This window comes from Pan troglodytes, chromosome 1 (genome assembly GCF_028858775.2).
Source record: "Pan troglodytes isolate AG18354 chromosome 1, NHGRI_mPanTro3-v2.0_pri, whole genome shotgun sequence".
Lineage (NCBI taxonomy): Eukaryota > Metazoa > Chordata > Mammalia > Primates > Hominidae > Pan > Pan troglodytes.
The window spans coordinates 193,713,095-193,731,790 of record NC_072398.2 but is presented as its reverse complement, the minus strand read 5'-3'; the positions used below and the strand labels follow the sequence as shown (position 1 = coordinate 193,731,790).

The window sequence follows — 18,696 nt, the reverse complement described above, 5'->3', positions numbered from 1 at the left end:
TGTATTTCTAGTTGACCAAACTTGTTCAAATTACCATTAACTGCAATCCCATCACCTGGCTCACTGGGCAGGAAGGCAGTGACTTGGGTTTAACTCCTGAAGTGCCGTGCATGGGACAGGAAAGCGACCTGGGGCTAGCAACGGAGGTGGAGAAGAATCAGCTGTTAAAAGCCAATCAGTTGCTTTAATCTGTAAACCTCATTCTCCATTTTCCATGGGGGCTTCCGTTTGACCACCTTCCATCCAACTTCTTTATCTTATCAGATCCTTCTCTCTTGGGACTTTAAGGCCATTTCCTGCTACGTTTCCACCCACACCAATGGCTGATAGAACCCCCTCCTGAAATACAGTCCCCAGTTCAAATTCAAAGCCCCATAGTAGACAGACACAATGAAGGAGGGGTACTGAGAAAGTGGATTTCTATTTGGACAAAGTTGTAATCCAGTGGGAGTCAGGGGAGAAGGGGAATGTAAAAGCTCTTTAGGGCTGGGACAAGGACCTGCTCATGCGTCACTCAATCCCTAGTACCTGGCACAAAGGCTAGCACATAGCAAGGACTACAGAATATTTATTGAATGAATGAATGAATGAATGAATATAATACAAAGACCGTGGGTCTTGGGATCAGGTAACTGACCTCAGTTCCTGCTTCAACTGTTTTGTGATCTTGGGCCAGTCACCTAACTGCCCTGAGTCATAGTTTCTGCATCTTTAACATAAGCAGAGCATTCAGAGTGGGAAGGTGTCACGTGACCCCTCCCCCAATTTTCCAGAGGGAGAAAAAAATCTTGTAGCTGTCAGTTACATGCTAGAACTGTCAAAAGCACACAAAAGAACCATGCCAATTGTGAAACAGAAGTCACAGTTCTGTTTATTTTGCAATGATGTAAACTTCACAATTTTTCCTTACAGATAAAAAATACAAAGCTTTCACTGCTATATCCAAGAAATCTGTAAACTTCAAACATTGTAGACCTGCCTGTCTAACGTAAATGAAACGCAGACAATGTTAGTGGTGTCCTCATGCGAGTTAGCCCAGCCTGGGGTGGTGGCTCCCTTCCCTGTGAACAAAGGGGGGGTCATTCAGAGAAACACAGCTCACATCATCCAGTTGGAGAAAAGCTTCCTAGAGTAGAAGGCAACCAAGTGAACCCAGGGAAATAGGCAGGATTTGACTAGATGGAGATGGAGTTGGGTGGGGTTGTTATAGTCCGTGACACTCTCATGATGTCAGGCCAATGGAAACTGAGGCTAGTTGTTGGATTCTGTCCTATCTCAGCCCCAGGCCAGCCTCGCTTTGAGAATAACAACAACATCAGCAATAATAATAGTCCATTTGTTCAGCATATAGCCCAACTTAGCTTAGGCACCATGCTAGGTACTCACACCTAGTATCTCATTTAATCCCCATGACTTACCCACAAAATAAATATTATTGCATTCTGACCTGGCTCCTGATGATCCCAGACCTAGTGACTTGCTTCTAAAGAAAAGAATATGACAAAATTGATGGGATGCCGCTTCCAAGAGTAGGTTATAAAAGACTGTAACTTCAGTTTTGTTTGCTCTTATCTCTCTCTCCCTCTCTCTCTCTCTCTCTCTTTCTGTAGGTGTGTATTGTGTGTCTTCCAGTCTGTCTATCTGTCTGTCCCTCTGGCTCTTCATGTACTTATTCTGAAGAAACAAGCTGGAGAGGCCCACTTGGTAAGAACTGAGGTCAGCCTCCAGGCAGGAGACTGAGACACTTAGTCCAACAGCCCTTGAGGAACTGAATCCTGCCAATAACACGTGCATGAGTTTGGAAGCAGATCCTTCTCCAGTGGAGCCTTCAGATAAGACTACAGCCCCAGTGACACCTTGACTGCAGTCCTGTGAGACAGCTGAGTAGAGGACCCACCCAAGCTGTGCCCAGATTCCTGACTCAGAAACTGTGAGATAATCAATGTGTATTGCTTTCAGCTACTAAATTTTGGGGATATTTGTTACTCAGCAATAGGTAACTAAAACAATTATTATTCTCAGTTTGTGGATGAGGAAATCAAAGCTCAGTGAATTTACTAAGCTTGCCTGGACCACACAGCAAGTAAGTGGAGGAGCCCACATTACAACCAAAGTTCATCTGACTCCAAAGCCCATGTTTCTATCCACCAAGCACCCTCCCCCTCTCTGGAGCCCAACACTACAGAAGCCAACTGGCCTCCCAATCACAGGCTGTGAGACTCCACCATCAGCACCTTAGCCTCCTGTCCACAGCCCTCCTGTTCAGGGGCTTGGCTTTATTGGATTTTGAGGCTTCGGTCAGTCCTTGGTGAGAGCCAGTGGAGGCACACAGAGTCCCATGACTTCTGGGTCCACCTTGGGTGGACACACTGCCCTTCCTCCTTGCCTGGAGAAGATGGTGGTATACAAGAAACAGTGGCAAAGAAAGAGACAGGGGAGGAAAATGTGGAGGTCGTTTGTAAAGAGCCTCCCTCCACATTCTCAGACTTTTCCTGGCACCCTCTCTACCCACCTTCCTTACTCCCATCCTTATCAGCAGCTCCTCAGAGCCTCCAGTGGTCTTAGCCCCATTGCCACCCCACCCACAACACTTTGCTGCAGGTCTGAGTAGGACAGGACCTCCTGTGCCTGGCTCATGGCTCTTTCCCCAGGACCCAGCACAGGCCTAACCCAGAGCAGCAGGAAGGTGGCATCCTCCAGGGGTCCAGAACCCAAGGAGCTGGAGTCAGCCAGACTGGGTTCCAACCCCTGCTCCACCATTTGTGCTGTGTGACCTTGAGAAACCTCTTCAGCCTCAGTTTTCTCCCATCCAAGTACTAACCAGTCCTGACCCTAACTCTTAGCTTCCAAGATCAGGCAAGATCAGGTACGTGCAGGGTGGTATAATTATAGACTAGTCTCGGTCTTCTATCTGCAAAATGGGAATAACAATCAAAATAGTGACAAAATTCTGAATCTAGTGCCTGGCATATGGTCAACAGTTAACAAATATTATCTACTAATACTGTTATCATGATTATTATTTCCATTTTTTTAAATTGGGCTAGTTCTATATTTCACGGAACTGTCCACCGGCTTTAAAACCATGTGGTCTATTGTATAGACCACTAAGAAAGAAAAATGCTATCAGTTATAACCCCATCAATAGTAAGATGTTGACCATTTCTAAGAGTACATCATATAATTAATGAAATACAGAAAGGGTGTCTGCTTCACAAAGCTGTTGTTAAAGGATTGAGAAGGATGATACCAAGGCATTCAAAAAATGTTTGTTGAATGAATGGAGGTTGGATTCCTGCCCAGGACCCAAGACTAATCCAGTGCTCTTCCCTCTCTGCACTCTCCCCACCCTTGCCCACTCTGTAGCGCCCACAAGAGTGCAGAACTGATCTGCAGGGAGGCAGCTCCCATGAGCTCCATGAGCCCCCCTTGCTGCACAGTCTCTCAGTTCCAGGACCCCCACCCCTACAGAGCTGTCCTTCTTGCAGCCAAGGGAGACCCCACTCTGACCACCTGGAGGTGCCTCCTCTCCTTGAGGCTATAGCAGGCAGGAGCATAAAGCCTGGCCCAGCAGCCCCCAAGGCCAATCCACAGCCCGATGAGGCAGCACTCGGACTCCTTGTCTGAAGAGCAGCATTCCCGTCCCAGCTTGCTCCTTCTGCTACTGCCGTCTCTGTGCCTCAGTGTCCTTCTCTGTAGAATGTAGATGATGATTCCTTCTTCTCAGGATGGCTGTGAGAAGCCCATAAGACAATGTCTGTGAAACTCTTCCTTGCTTGGATATGAGAAATTTGCCCCACCAGAATGAAGTCCCCTAGACCCCTCTGCTGCCCACTGGACTTCCGTCCGATAATGAGAAAGTTCAGCAACTTCTCCCTACTGTTCAGGATCGGTCAACTTCCCAAGGCCAAGACTCGGGGCAGGAAAGGGGGCATTGGGCAGAGGCCTCTCCCTAAAAGCCTCCTGAAGCCAGGACTGCACAGACCCCTGTGGATACTCTTTCAGAAGGTTCTGCCCCAGCTCTTCTGTGTCTTTCCAACAGTCAGAGCCCAGTCCTCCAGCTGAGCAAGCCCCAGTGATTAAAGGCATTTGAGCTGGAGGCAGTGGGGAGAGGAGAAAAAGAAATGACGGTCCCCAGCTTCCAGTGTACAGCTGTGCCTCCCTTGGGCAGGGATAGGCATTCACAGAGCTCAATGGCTAATTCAATTTTCTGAAATATAAGTTTAGTCTTCTTTATGTCCATGTGTCTCTCCCAAGCCCCTCTGCCTGGGAGGGTCTGTTCCTCCCTGCCACCTCCTGCCATGGTGAGGTATTCAGGGCCACCGAGGCAGGTTGAGCTCAGCTCCCCACCCCCACCCAGAGATTCTGGCTCACCTAGGACTAGTGCAGCAGCTGCTCGGGAACAGCAGTCCCTCCCTCTCTCAGTTATGATGAGCTCCTTATCTCTCTGTGCAAATCAGGAGCACTTCATGGTAATCCAGCCCAGCTCCAGCCTCAGCAGACTCTCCAAAATAAAAGAGCTGGATCGGAGTCATCGAACATTTCAGTTCCCCTACCGCTGCCCCCGCCAGCAGCCAGGACTGCGAGAAGCGGGTGATGCTGCATGTCCTCCCACTTCCCTGGGCCTCCTCCCCAGCCTGAGCCCCTCCTCCCCAGTCTCTAGGTGCCCAAGAGCCCACGGCCAGCTTCCCCTCATGTCCTAAGAGAGTCAGGCCCTGAGCAGAGTCCGTGCCCCACAGAGGAACCAATCATAACAATACCCATCCTTCAGGGAGACTCAGAACCAGCCAAGCACTAAGCCAGGTGCTCGCTAGGCCAAGAGCTTGGCATGAGTGACCTCATTTAAGCTCACGATGGGAAGGAGCTTTAGTCCCATTTTTCAGATGAAGGGCAGAGAGGTACACCTAGTGCTGGTAAGTGGTGGGAGTAAACAGCAACACCCCCCCCCCACCTAAACCACTCTGCTCCTGGGCACCCTTGCTGCCCCCACCTCCCCCACACAGGCACCCACCCCTGGGAAAAGACCGACAGTTATGTTAATGCAGCCGTACACATGCACTCCCTGAGTATACCCACGCACAGCCTCCTGTGCTCAGGACTCAAAGCGAGAATGTTTCCTCAAATGGACCCAAAAGGAATGTGAGATTCAGGTTGCAAACTCTAGGCCTAGGCTGTAAAGTGGAAAATCAATTTGTAATGGAGGAAGCCACGCTGTCCCAGAGGTACCTGGGAGAGCCCAGCAAGCCAGCAAGGCACAGACAGCAGCCCCCTCAGAGGAGCGAAGCTAGCTGCTTAGGAAGCGGGACCTATGCAGCCCTGCATTGTCTCCAGATTGCTGTTACCAACAGGTTCCCACTTCCGCTTCCCGCCAGCAGCTCCTGTGCAGATGCTGAATTCCAAATGCAGAGAAAAATAAATATTTTAAGGCTCTGTGGCCTGAGTCACCAGAGTTTCGTGGCAGCTAATGCTCTGCAGCTGGCCCTGCCCACGGGTCTACTTAGCATGCAATTAAGATGCAAAATAACATCCCTCAAAAGCTCCCCTCCAGGCTTCTTTGCTTCTCCCTTCAAGGCTCTGGTGGATTAAGAAGATTCTGGAACAGTGGGGAGGCACTTCTCCCACTACCTTTACTGGCCAGAGTGCCAGGCTGGGTTTATGGGCTTGGCTCAGAGCCAAGCCTAGGGTTGAGACTCTAGTACTCGGCTGCCCCCTCCTCCTGCCTCCCTGCAAGCCACCCCAGCATGGCACGCAGGAGCCTGGAAAAGCAAATCAGATGGTGTCGCCACTTATGACTCTTCAGTGATGCCTCACTGGCTTTAGTTTATAATTCAAATCACTGGCAGTGACCTCTAAGCTGACCACCCAACAGCTCCCTCTGAATCTCTGGCTTCGTCTTCTTCCACTCTCCCTTACCAGCCACGTGGGCCTTCTTTCGATGCCCCAGGAAGCCAAGCTTTTTCCTGCTTCAGACCCTTTGCACTTGCTGTTTCCCTTTCTCCTGGTCTGTCCATGGCTGGCTCCTATTCAACCTTGAATATCGCCTCTTCAAAGATGACTCTCTGGATCACCTCACTTAATGGGAAGCACTCACTACGTGCCAGGCACTGCACAGGTACTTTATAAAAGCTGGGGAGTGAGAAAATGGAGGCACAGAGCTGGTAACTTGCCCAGGGCCACACAGCCAGAGTTCAGGTTTGAACACAGGTATTCTGGCTTCAGAGTTCAGGTCCTTAACCACTGTACTATGCTGCCTGGAGCAACATCCTGTCCCCATCTTCCTCCCTGGCTTCTTCCCTTCTACCTTTGTTTTTTTTTTTTTTGTCTGCCCCTCCACCCTGTCCCTTAATGACACCATTAGTCCATGAGGACAGGAGCTTTGTCTGTCTTCCTCTCTTCTGCTTCCCCAGCACCTACAGCAGCGCCATGCAAGCAAGTGTATCCAACATGTGTGTATTGACTGAGTGGACTGAATACATGAATGAAGTGCTGTAATCTGCTCCACCTCCTCCTGCTCCTTCTCTGTAGGACGCACTGCATGGCATATAGGTTTTTGGGGAACAGTTCTTCAAGGCCTGGGTACTGAAGTGACTCCTTGTCAAGACAGGACAGCATTTGTATCAGGTTTCCCAATTTAAACCTCCTCCTAAGGCTGGGCACAGTGGCTCATGCCTGTAATCCCAGCACTTTGGGAGGCTGAGGCAGGTGGATTGCCTGAGCTCAGGAGTTCGAGACGAGCATGGGCAACATGGAGAAACCCTGCCTCTATTAAAAAAAAATACAAAAAAGAAAAAAAAATTAGCCAGGTGTGGTGGCGTGTGCCTGTGGTCCCAGCTACTCAGGAGGCTGAGGTGGGAGGATCATTTGAGCTTGGGAGGCGGAGGTTGCAGTGAGCCAAGATCACACCACTGCACTCCAACCTGGGTGACAGACTGAGATCCCATCTCAAAAATAAATTAAAAAAAAAAAAAACTTCTCCTGCTACAGCTGGTTCTAGAAGGGCAAGGGAGACAAAGAGGCAATGAATTTGTCTGTAGTTCCTGAACTGCAGTGGGCTGTAGGGGGACAGGCAGGACAAAAATGCAGGAGGAGTATTGAGCCAGCTAAGAGAATACGCCCATGGGCCAGCCAGCAAGGAAACTGCAGGACCTCTAAGTCTGCACATGGTCAGGGGGAAAAAAGGAAGGACTCCTCTTATGGAGCACAAATTGCATCCTTTAGGAAAGAAGTCATTATATGAAAAAGATACTTGCACACCAGAGTTTGGTGGCAGCTAATAACGCATGTTTATAGCAGCACAATTCCCAATTGCTAAAATGTGGAACCAGCCCAAATGCCCATCAATCGAGTGGATAAAGAAACTGTGGTTTATATATACTATGGAATACTACCCAGCCATAAAAACGAATTAATTAATGGCATTTGCAGCAACCTGGATGGGATTGAAGACTATTATTCTAAGTGAAGTAACTCGGGAATGGAAAACCAAACATCCTATGTTCTCAGTCATAAGTGGGAGCTAAGCTATGAGGATGCAAAGGCATAAGAATGACTCAATGGACTTTGGGGACTCAAGGGGAAAGGGTGGGAAGGGGAGTGAGGGATAAAAGACTACAAATTGAGTTCAGGGTATACTGCTTGGGCGATGAGTGCACCAAAATCTCACAAATCACCACTAAGGAACTTACTCATGTCACCAAATACTTCACCTGTTCCCTAAAAACCTATGGAAACAAAAAAACTTAAAAAATAAATTGCATCCTTTAGGATTGTTGTGTCACAGAATTGTCACTTATTAAGACTGTTATAAGATAGGAACTAGCGAGGGTAAAGTGCTGGTGTCCTTAGGTGACCGTAAGGAAAATATGGGACAGCAAAGTGAGGGAGCTGCTACAGAAATTTAGTTCGGTCTTAGGCTTTATCAGTAGGAGTACAGTGTATAGATTAAGGGAGACGATTGCCTCACTGCACCTTCCCGGGCCACACTTCCCTGGAGTGTTGCATGTAGTCCTTACCACACATTAGGGGCACCTCAAAAACTTTTTTTTTTTAAATAGAATCTCACTCTGTCGCCCAGGCTGGAAGCAGTGGCACGATCTTGGCTCACTGCAACCTCCACCTCCTGAGTTCAAGCAATTATCTTGCCTCAGCCTCCCGAGTGGCTGGGATTACAGGTGCATGCCACCATGCCTGGCTAATTTTTATATTTTTAGTAGAGACAGGGTTTCACCATGTTGGCCCAGCTGGTCTCAAATTCCTGACCCCAGGTGATCTGTCCGCCTCAGCCTCCCAAAGTGCTGAGATTACAAGCGTGAGCCACCACGCCCAGCTTCTCACCAACTTTTGAATGTACAAATGAGACATTCCCAGACCCAATGCAGGAAGTGTTGCTGTCAGCCAGGAGGAGAGCAAATCCAGAGACCCTGACCTTTGCAATCCCTGAAGGCTCCCGGGAGATGGAGCTCAGTTTCATGAAGGAAGAAAGATTTGAGTGCTAGGAATTGTATAGTAAAGGAGCCTCACCCTAAAGAGAGTGACATTCCTGTCATGAAAGGCGATGAAGCCAAGGCTCACCGCATTTGTGAGGAGATGGCAGCGAGGATGCTGAACCTGTGAAGGGGGTGCCTGGAGGGAGGAGTCTTGCAACTCAGTGTGGTGCACCTGCCAGCAGCATCCATCACCTAGGAGCTTGTTGGAAACAAGGAGCCTCAGCCCCCAGCCCTAAAAATCAGAATACACATTTTAACAAGATCCTTAGGTGAGAAGCACTGGGCTAGAGGCTGGGGGTGGAGTAAAACCCTGTCAAAAGGGAAGTGATGCAGTCACCTGTTTGGAGGGCACCAGCTGAGCACCTACCTGTTGTCAGGCCCCAGAACCCCCTTTGGAGGAATTTCCACTCTGGTAGGGGCAGCAGACTCCTAAATAGGCAAGCAGCATAAAAGGAAGCTCCGAGTGCCGATAGGAGGCAGTGCAACGTGGGGTGGTCAGTTCTGGGGGAGAGTGAGACAGGAGAACCACCAGAAAGAGCTCTAAAATAAGGCCCAGAGCTGGCCAGGCATGGTGGCTCATGCCTGTGATCCCAGCACTTTGGGAGGCAGAGGCGGGTGGATTACCTGAGGTCAGCAGTTCGAGACCAGCCTGGCCAACATGGTGAAACCCCATCTCTACTAAAAATACAAAAATTAGCTGGGCGGTAGTGGTGTGCGCCTGTAATCCCAGCTACTCAGGAGGCTGAGGCATGAGAATAGCTTGAACCCAGGAGGTGGAGATTGCAGTGAGCCAAGATCGTGCCATTGCACTCCAGCCTGGGCAACAAGAGCGAAACTCCATCTCAAAATAATAATAATAGTAAGGCCCAGAGTTGTTCAAGGTCATACAGCAAGGACAAAACACAAGCACAAAGCCCCAGGTGCCTGGCTTCCAGCTCGCCTGGTTGTGCTGTGTGTGTGTGTGTGTGTGCACGCACACCTGGGTGTGGTTGTCTACATCTATGATTTGTGACATCATTGGTCATGCTCATGGTCATGTGTGAGCTGTGTAAATGTGTGAGGTGTGTGTGTATTTGTGGGATGCATCCACGTGGGAGCATGGGTGGCTGTGGGAATGTTTCCGCAGGCAAGGCTGCAGCTGCTGTGGCTAGCCTCCCCACCGTGCACAGCCCTTGACGATCAGCAAATGGGACCTTGTGCTTTGCAGTTCCCCCAGGCCCAGCCTCACTTGCCTTCGATGACTGACCCTGGAAAAGAAGGGTCCTCTGGGCCTGTCAGGTGTCCTTGGGTTGACCCAGGGCAACTGGAGCCTTATTCCTGACTGACTTTTCTGCCCATGTGGCCTCAGGCAGCTCACAAGACACCTCTGTTCCCTGCCCCCCATTCCCAAGTGAAAGTGAGCAGGAGATGGGACAAGGGCAGGAGCCACAGTGGTTTTCCCCTCCACCCAGACCTATCCACTGCAGCCCTTCTGTGGGCGAGGGCTCTCTAGCAACACTGACCAGCCTCCAGGCCACACTGACCAGCCTCCAGGCCACACTGCTGGTGCAGGACAGCCCCTCTCCTTCTGCCTCTTTGTTCTCTAGCTCATGGTCCTGACCTAGCCTAGTCCCCATGTGCCTGGCCTTTGGCTGAATTTATCCTAAATACCTCTCCCCCACCCACCCCCTACCAGCCATCCAGGCTTGGCAGTGGAACAAGTGTGCCCCGTGCCTTCTGGGTGAGCTTGGCCCTGGGCTGGGGATTCCAATCAGTCTGTGGCCAAGGGAGGTGGGCTAGGAGGCAAGGGGACAGCCAATCTTTCTGTGCCCAGAACATGGACTCTGGATCACAGAAAGTCCACTCTACTTCTTGCCTAAGGCAAGTCACCCCACTCCCCAGGTGTCAGTTTATTCATTGATAATATGGATATGTGGCATCAACTTCCAGACATGCTGTGGGGTCAGATGAGATCATAAGAACAGTAACATGCCATGGACACTGTGTGGGTCAGCAGGGTCTTCTCTGATGCCAGCAGGGTAGAGGATGAGCGTGAGGTCAGGGTGGCTTGGGAGAGGAAGTGACAGGACTGCTCGTGGGTGAGATAGCCCTGGAAATGCCCGGTGCTGCTAGGGAGCTGGCCCTCATGGGACCACCAAGGCTCCAAATGGGAGCTGAGCAGGAGTCGAGAGACGGGTGCCATGGGTCTGGTACCCCAGAACCTCAGCTTCCCTGGGGTATCAGGGGTCTCCAAGGAGACATAGGGCAGAAGCTTCTCCCCAGCCAGCTGCTTTGGTAGAGTGTGGGGGTGGCTGCTGGTGATAAAGGCAAGAAGTGGGAGGGACATATTCAGGGGCCTGAATCTAAACACCTCTAACAGTGGAGGCCCTACCACCCTGCCCTTCCAAGTGGCAGATGGTCCCAGGTGACAGCCCACAGGCCGGAGCAGCCAGACCACAGAAATGTCGCTCAGACCTCAGAGCTGGTGGCCAGCAGGGTCTGCTTCCTAAGGGCCTCCCAAAGGACCAAGGGTAAGGATAGGACTGGGCAACCTCAACAGCTCAGAAGCTGGCACCTGCAGCCCCCTCAGTGGGAGCAGGGAGCTCAGGGAGTCAGCTCAGGGGTTCACAAGCTGCATGACGTCCTCTGAGCTGCACTGGCCTCTTCTGGAGGATGGGATCCTAACCCGCCTTCTAGCGTTGCAGGGAGGATGAAATGGCATGATGAACAGCAAGTACTTTGCAAAGTCCCCAGTGCTAGGTGCATGGTAAAGCCCTGGAGATGCTCAGCATCCTCAGCAGTCCCTTGGTTCTTCTTTCCCAGCACACAAACAGCCCAGATTCAGAAGCCAGTTCTCCTACTGCTTAGCTGGGGGCCTAGGGCAAGTTACTTTTCATCTGTAAAATGGAGAGAATAAGGGCTCCCTTATGGGGCTGTTGTGAGGATTAAATTAGTTAATAAATGTCGAGTGTTTAATCAGAGCCTGGCACCAAATAAGAGCTCAATCAACAAGAGTAAGAGCACTACCGCTGGTATTGTCATTCCCATCACACACCTCCTCCCCCACGACCCGCACACAAGAGCAAGCCCCATCCCCAGGCTTCGCATTCAACCCCTGCTTCCTCTGGCAGTTGCTCTCTATAAGCCCAACCTCCCAAGCCACCTGAGGACCAGACCACGGCTCCTTTCTCGAGTCTCTCCCTACACCTCTCGCCCACTCTCAGCATCCAGATGCCTGATCTACCTGGAGTCGGTGGTGGTGGCAGAAGAGCTCGGGGAGAGATGGACTCTGAGGCCTGATGGGCTGGTCCTGGCCCCCCACAGATGGGCCAGGGCATGCAGCATGAACACAGGTGGGATACACTTAAGTGCACACACATGAACCACACCACAGGCAGCCCTTCCAGCTCCCAGGCTCAGGCCACCATGTTCTTAGAACGCTGAGGGGGACAAAGCAAAAGCCCCTCCCTCCTCAGCAGCCACCTACCTCCTCTGCAAGTGGAGCTGCTGCTGCTCAACAATGTATTGTTGCCACCTAGAGTCCTCCCCTGGCATCTCTAGGCCCTGCTGGCTGCCCAGCTCCAGCCCCCCGCCCCCACCACTAGCTCCCACAGTTGGGGTGAAATAGGGGGAGGAGGCTAGGAGTAAGGGGAGAGACAGGGCAGGAGAGGAGGTCCACACTGGCCACTGCTGGGCAGGAGCAGGAGAGCCGGGTTCCAGCCCAGGCTGGGTATTAGCTCTTTACATTGCCTCAGGCAAGCCTCTACCCTCCTCGGCCTCAGTTTCCCCATCTGTAAAAGGACAAACATTCACACATAGGTCTGTGGTCTACAGATACACACAGACACTTCCCTGGCTAAAGGTCTCTAGGGCAGGAGCTCATGGGGAGTGGGACAGTCTTCTGATGAGAAGATGGCTCCCCAGGCTAGGCCCTAGTGGAAACTACCGCTAATCCCACCTCCCTGGCCATAGCCGAGAAGCTGGAGCTGCCCCGGGTTCGAATCCCAGATCCACCACTTTCTCGCTGTGGAACTTTGAGCCAGGTGTTCAATCCTTCTTCCTCTAAGCAATGGATACAGACAACACTCGGCACAGTCCCCAGGCCACAGTGAGTCCCCAGCAAATGCCAACTGTGACCAGCTACTATTGCCTGCCCAAGAAGGCTGGAAACGGTTTCATTTGGGACAAAATAATCCACAGGTGCTTCTCCTGTGTTTCATTTTACCTGAATGGAATCTGCCAAAAGCTGAGTGAGGGGACTCCTATTTCACTAAATTAGAAGAATTTGGGTCACGTGGTAGAAACCCTGGCAACCAGCTCCGAAAGGGCCGGAGGGTGGGGCGGAAGCTGCCACATCCCTCCCACCTCCACCATGAGGTCTCCTAGACAACAGGAGGTGAGGACACTCCCAGGCCGCCTTCCTCTCCCAGAGGCCAGCCTGCCACCTCCCCTGCCACCACCAAGGAAGGAAGAGGCACCCGCTGGATGGGGACTTTACTCTGCTACCCCCCACATTTAGCCTGTGTGGCTCACAAAGCTCCTCTACCACTCAAAGTGAGGCCAATAGGGGCTCTCCCCACCATGGATACTGGGCCTTACAGGGCTGCAGCTGCACTGCAGCCCCTCGGTCCCCACCACCACCCTCCAGGATCTGCCATGGGCTCCCTGATTGCTAATTTAGACTTTCCTGCCATCCCACGCAGGGGAATCAGGGGAAATCAAATTACCGAGTTATTCACTCTTTTTGTACAGCTGATGGGCTGATTAGCTGTCAATCAGGGTCTGCATTAACATCTGACACTGTGTGCATAACAATTACCAGTCACATTAAGGAAACCTTTCCCTTTCTCTCTAAAGGGAGGGGTGGGGAAGAGACAGGAGAGAGGAGGAGGCGGGAGGCACTGAAGGGAGAAGGAGGAAATTCAATCAGCATAATTAGCTCAATCAGAGGAGAACATCACTTCACCAGCTGAGCAGAGCTACTGCCACTGCCAAAGGCCCCCGGCTGACCAGCTGCTCTGGAGCCTCTGCCCACTCTGCCCTCCAGCAAAGTGCCCATCCTCTCCCTGCAGCCACAGCCCTAGCCAAGGCAAGCTGCCCTTCCAGTCAGTCAACCACTTGGGCCCACCTTTAGACCTCCCTTGCTCCAATCAGGTGGGCCCATTTCTGCCTGCTTCACTGGGATTGGCTCTGACTGAAGAGGAGGGATATAAGACTCCAAGGGTCGAGGCAGAGTTGGGAGTTGGGGGTGAGATGGAATAGAAGGGGTTGAAGACTGTTGGAGTCTAAGTTTATTATTATTTTGTGAAAGGGACTCCCTTATACTGAGTCAGGCTCTGACATTTTGTAGATCATCCTGCTGTTCTTCCTGCTCCTTCCTTATGGCCTGGCATCCTCCATCCCTCAGCACCCCTTCTGAATTGTTTGACCTTCTCTGGCCTGACCTGCATGCATCTTCACTTGACTCTCCCAAGATAGATTTTCAAGTCCATTTCCCATCCTACCCTCCACCTCTGAACACTCTCCAGTTTGTCACTGCCCTGAAAGCTAATAAGTACTCCCTGTATGTTGTAACCACCAGGGTGGAGAATGAGCCTGGGGTCAGAATAGATTGGGAGAGGAAGTGACAGGACCACACATGGGTGAGATAGCCCTGGAAATGCCTGGTGTTGCTGTAAGTGGGAGCTGAGCAGGAGTCCATGGGTCCCAGCACTCCTGGGACCTCAATTTCTCCATCCATAATATAAGTGTGTCTCTAACCACCCTCCAGACTGGCTGTTTTTGAGTCTTTCAGTCTAAGGAGTCCTTACTCTGGACGCTGCTGCTGCTCCACCAGGAGATGGATGGTGCTTCGAGCTATTTCCTCAGTCCAGACATGGGGAGGGTTTGCAGGGAGCAGTCACACTCTCCCATTCAGTCTCTTCAGGGCCTCCTGTGACAGAAGTAAAACAAACTGATAATATTCTTGGAAAAAGCCAAGCTTGTCCCTGGCCCACAGACTGAATGTCAACAGTTCATGTTTGCTGAGGTGTCCAGGCAGGGGGTCACCTTTTCGGTTTGCTTTTTTCATATAAAAGAACAGGTCTCAAGAAGGCTGGCTTTGGCCTCCTTAGCACTGCCCTGACCCACTGAGCAAGTCACAGACAGGCCTAGTGATAGACTAAGGACACACTGGTAATGACTGCCAGGCAGGAGGAAGGGCTGGAGCCTAGGGCTGTGAGTTACTCAGGGAGGTGCAGGCAGAGGGAGGCCTGAGGTTGTGCTGTAGCTACTTCTAAATGCAGATGTCCCATGAGGGTGAAGAAGATACTCAGCTCCATTCTCTGGGCCTCTGAATTTCTTGACCCAGTGTATTAGTCCACTGGGGCTGCCATTGCAAAAGACCACAGACAGTTTAAATACTAAAATAAAATAACATAACAGAAACTTATCTTCTAGCTTTCGAATTCTGGAAGCTAGAATTCCAAAAGCAAGGTGTTGGCAGGTTTTGCTTCTCCTGAGGCCTCTCTCTCTGGCTTGCAGATGGGACCTTCTCTCTGTCCTCATGGCCTTTTCTCTGTGCACATGCACCCCTGGTGTCTCTCTGTGTGTCCAAATTTCCTTTTATAAGAAAGCCAGTCAGATTAAATTAGGGCCCACCCTAACATCTTCTTTTAACTTAGTCACCTCCTTGAAGACTCTATCTCCCAATCTGAGCTATTAGGGGTGAGGGTTTCAACATATGAACTTGAGGGGACACAATTCAGCCAAAAACCCTCAGAGAACTAATAGCAATAGTTATCGTTGTTGTTGGATAGCTAACACATATGTGGCACTTACTCTATTCTAGGCACAGGTCTAAGTGCTTACATACACTCATTAAACCCTCACAGACTTGAGCAGGTACTATTAGGCAACTATCATTACCATCCCAACTCCTTAGATGGGAAAAATGACATACAGGGAGGTTAAGCTACCTTCCCATCTAGTAAACAGGAGAACCAAGATTCAAATTCAGGTATCTGACTCCACAGTCCACCCACTCAGCAACTGTTTTACATGCCTGGGCACAAGGTCCTTGGAGGCTCAGTGATGGTGCTGACAGTCTTTCCAGGCCCCAGAGAACAACTGCCTCCTGGCCTCTAGCTCAGCAGCCTCCACAGTAGGGCTACCTCAGGCAACTTCAAACCCAGCCCTTGTACTGAGCCCATCTTCAGCCCAGAGAGCCCAGACACCACCCCCCGCCCAGCATTCAAGAGGGTCTCCATGTGGAGGGGCAGGGGGTGCATCTGGACCTTCAGCTGCCGGCATTCACAGAGCCCCTGATTATGCACCAGACCTCGTGCTAAGTGCTCTGCAGGTATCATGCCATTTAACTCTCACATTAAATGTGAGTCCAGGATTATGCCCATTCTCTCCCTTCCTCTCCAAACAAGACCTTCCAGACTGATCTCAGCTAAGCACACCAGGTCACCCCTGAGCTATGATAACTCATTTTCTTTTCTTTTTTTGAGACATGGTCTTGCTGGAGTGCAATGGTGCAATCATGGTTCACTGTGCCTCAAACTCGTGGGCTCAAGCAATTATCCTGCCTCAGCCTCCCAAGTAGTGTTACCATGCCCAACTAAATTTATTTTTTATTTTTTGTAGAGAGAGGGTCCTGCTATATTACCCAGGCTGGCCTCAACCTCCTGGCCTCAAGTGGTCTTCCCACTTCGGCCTCCCAAAGTGCTGGGATTATAGGCATGAGTCACAGCACCTGGCAATAACTAGTCTTCTTAGGCATTCCTAAAACCACTAATTTACTCCCCCATTCAAAAAATTATTTACTGGGTGCTTACTATATGCCAGGCACTGGTTCTGGGTATCAGGTATGAATGGGGGAAAACAATAGAAAGGATTCCTGCCCCCCAAGAGGCTTATAATCTAGTGGGTTTAGACAGAAAATAAATAGGTATGGACATAAAGAAATATGATGGTTACAGATAGTGACAAATGAATCACGAAATGAAACCAGGCAATGGCTAGGTTGCAGACACTTCAGATGGGGCAGTCAGGGAAGCCTCCCTGAGGAGGTGGTGTTTGAACTGAGATCTGAATAACAAGAAGGATCCAATAATGAGGGGGAAGGGCAGCAAGGCAGAGAGAACAGTAAGTGCAAAGGTCCTGAGACATGTTCAGGGGACAGAATGAAGACCAGCCTGGCTAGAGCAGACAGGACTGGGAGACCGGTAGGAGATCATGTTAATGAGGTTCTGCACCTGAGTTACCGCACATTACCATCAGGGAAGAGGTGACTGACAGTTCCTTCCAATGTCTAATACAAATCCTTCTAACTGCAAGTGAAACCTCATTGCCTTGCTCTGTCTTCAGAGCAGACTAAAATCTGAGAACACTTATGGTGTTTCCTCTCCACCAAATCACCATCCCAGCCAGAAAATAGTAGCTTCCCCTCTTCCCCCAACCATTTCCAGGTAACATTTAAAGGAGTGGCGGGGTTTGGGCTGGGAGCCTCTATGAGTTTGAGAAAATCTGTCTCCCTTCTGATGTTTTCAGCTGCCTCCCTTTGTAGGCTGTCAGAGCATGACAGGGAACATTTCTTGCCAAAGGTCCCCTTGTGTTGCTGCCTAAATACACTCATAAATTCTTGCCTGAACCCAGAAGCAAGGTCCTGTATTTAAAATAAGAAAGGCAGAAAGACCCATAGAGAACCTTCCACCCCTTTCCATTCTATTTTCTTCTCCTTTCCTTCCCAACTCCCAGCTGCAGAAAATGAAAGAAATGCTTTTCAGGAGTCAGGGTGCATAGATTATTGTGTCTACATCCCCAACTACCACGGAGGAGGAGAGAGATGCATCAACAAACAAGTGCAATGCATGCTATAATAAATAAATCACCTGCAAGTTGGGGAACCATGGTTGGAAGAGAAGCTCAATTCATCATGTATTTACTCAACAACTATTTATTGAACACATACTCTGTGCCAAGTACTTGAATCAGTACTGCCAGGCACTTGAATCAGTTAGGGTCTGGTTAAGAAAAGAGAAACCATTCTAGGTATTTCACACAGTGGAAATTTAATGCAGGGAGCTGATTATGCAGATGATGGAAGAGTTGAGAGGCCAAATTAGCACCACTAAAAAATTGGCAATAGCCAAAAGCCACCAGCTACTTTGGAAATGGAAGCACAGTGAAAAGAGATGGTTTTACTCTATCTCAGAGCTGGGGTTTTCCTGCAAGGAGCTAGACTACAGGGAAGCCTGCTCAGCAGAATCTGAAACCACAGAGGGGGCCATTGTCTGCAAAGAGATGTACTCACTGCCAGAGATGCTACCCTAGGCAAAGAAAAAGATGAGAAATACCCTGGCTTCCTTCTTCCTTCCATCCTCCAGTCTCCCACCAGTGCCTCTTATTGACTAAACTCAGCCAGAGAAAGTGACTGCAGGAGTCACTTTCACCTCCACAACACCCCCATGGTAGAGTGGAGAGGGGAAGAGTAAGAGATGGGTTTGAAGGCAAACAGCCAAATGAGTGTCACAGCACTAAAGACTTAAGAGGAGGGTACATTTGATGTGGATTTTAAAGCTTGAATAGGAATTTTCCAATCAAGAAAGAGAAGAATGGTACAGGAAAGAGCAGGTTCAAAGGCAGGGAAGTGTAGAGGATGTGGCTCATTCAACTAACAACAAAATATTCTGCCTGGCTGCCAGGAAGGTATATAAGCAGAGCGAGCCAACAAGAGATTGGGGACCATCCTGTAGGGCCTAAAAGGCTGAGCTCAGGGGTTGGATATCATCCTGTAAGAAGTGTGGGACTCCATTGGGTCTCAGTCACAGACTGGGATTAGTAAAGAAGAGGGACCACAGATTGGGAAGAGAGACAGTGAGGAGCATTTGCAATGGTCCTAGTGAGCAGTGATTAAGTCTGAACTAGGGCTGTTTTCATGGAGACTGGGAGGAGAAAGGGCATATAAGAGAATTTTAGGATGTAGAAACAGCAGGACTTGGTAGTTGACTGGTAGGAGCGAGAGGGAGAAAAAGAGATAAAATATGATATTTGGGTTGGTGTCTATGAGAATATAATTCTAACTCTTCTCCCTTCCTTCTCCTTCCTCTAGGGCCACCTTTGGAGAGGCCTCCACTTATCTCTTAATGTGCAGCCTCTTATAATGCAGCCTTCCTTTCTTCCATTGTATTAGAATCCTCAGTTTGGGGCTGGACAAAAAGGCCTCCTGGAATAAAGGCTACACTTC

The 18,696-nt window shown here is 50.1% G+C and overlaps 1 long non-coding RNA gene across 1 annotated transcript in view; it reads right to left on the bottom strand.

The window, feature by feature from the left end:
- Positions 1–872: 872 nt before the first annotated feature.
- The window catches only part of LOC104007359 (uncharacterized), a 56,105-nt gene continuing 38,281 nt past the window's right edge, over positions 873–18,696 (bottom strand). The window contains exons 2-3 of the long non-coding RNA XR_681558.4: positions 14,276–14,397; positions 873–3,732 (exon numbers count right to left, since the gene is read on the bottom strand). This is a non-coding gene — a long non-coding RNA (uncharacterized LOC104007359). The remainder of the gene's footprint in view (positions 3,733–14,275; positions 14,398–18,696) is intronic.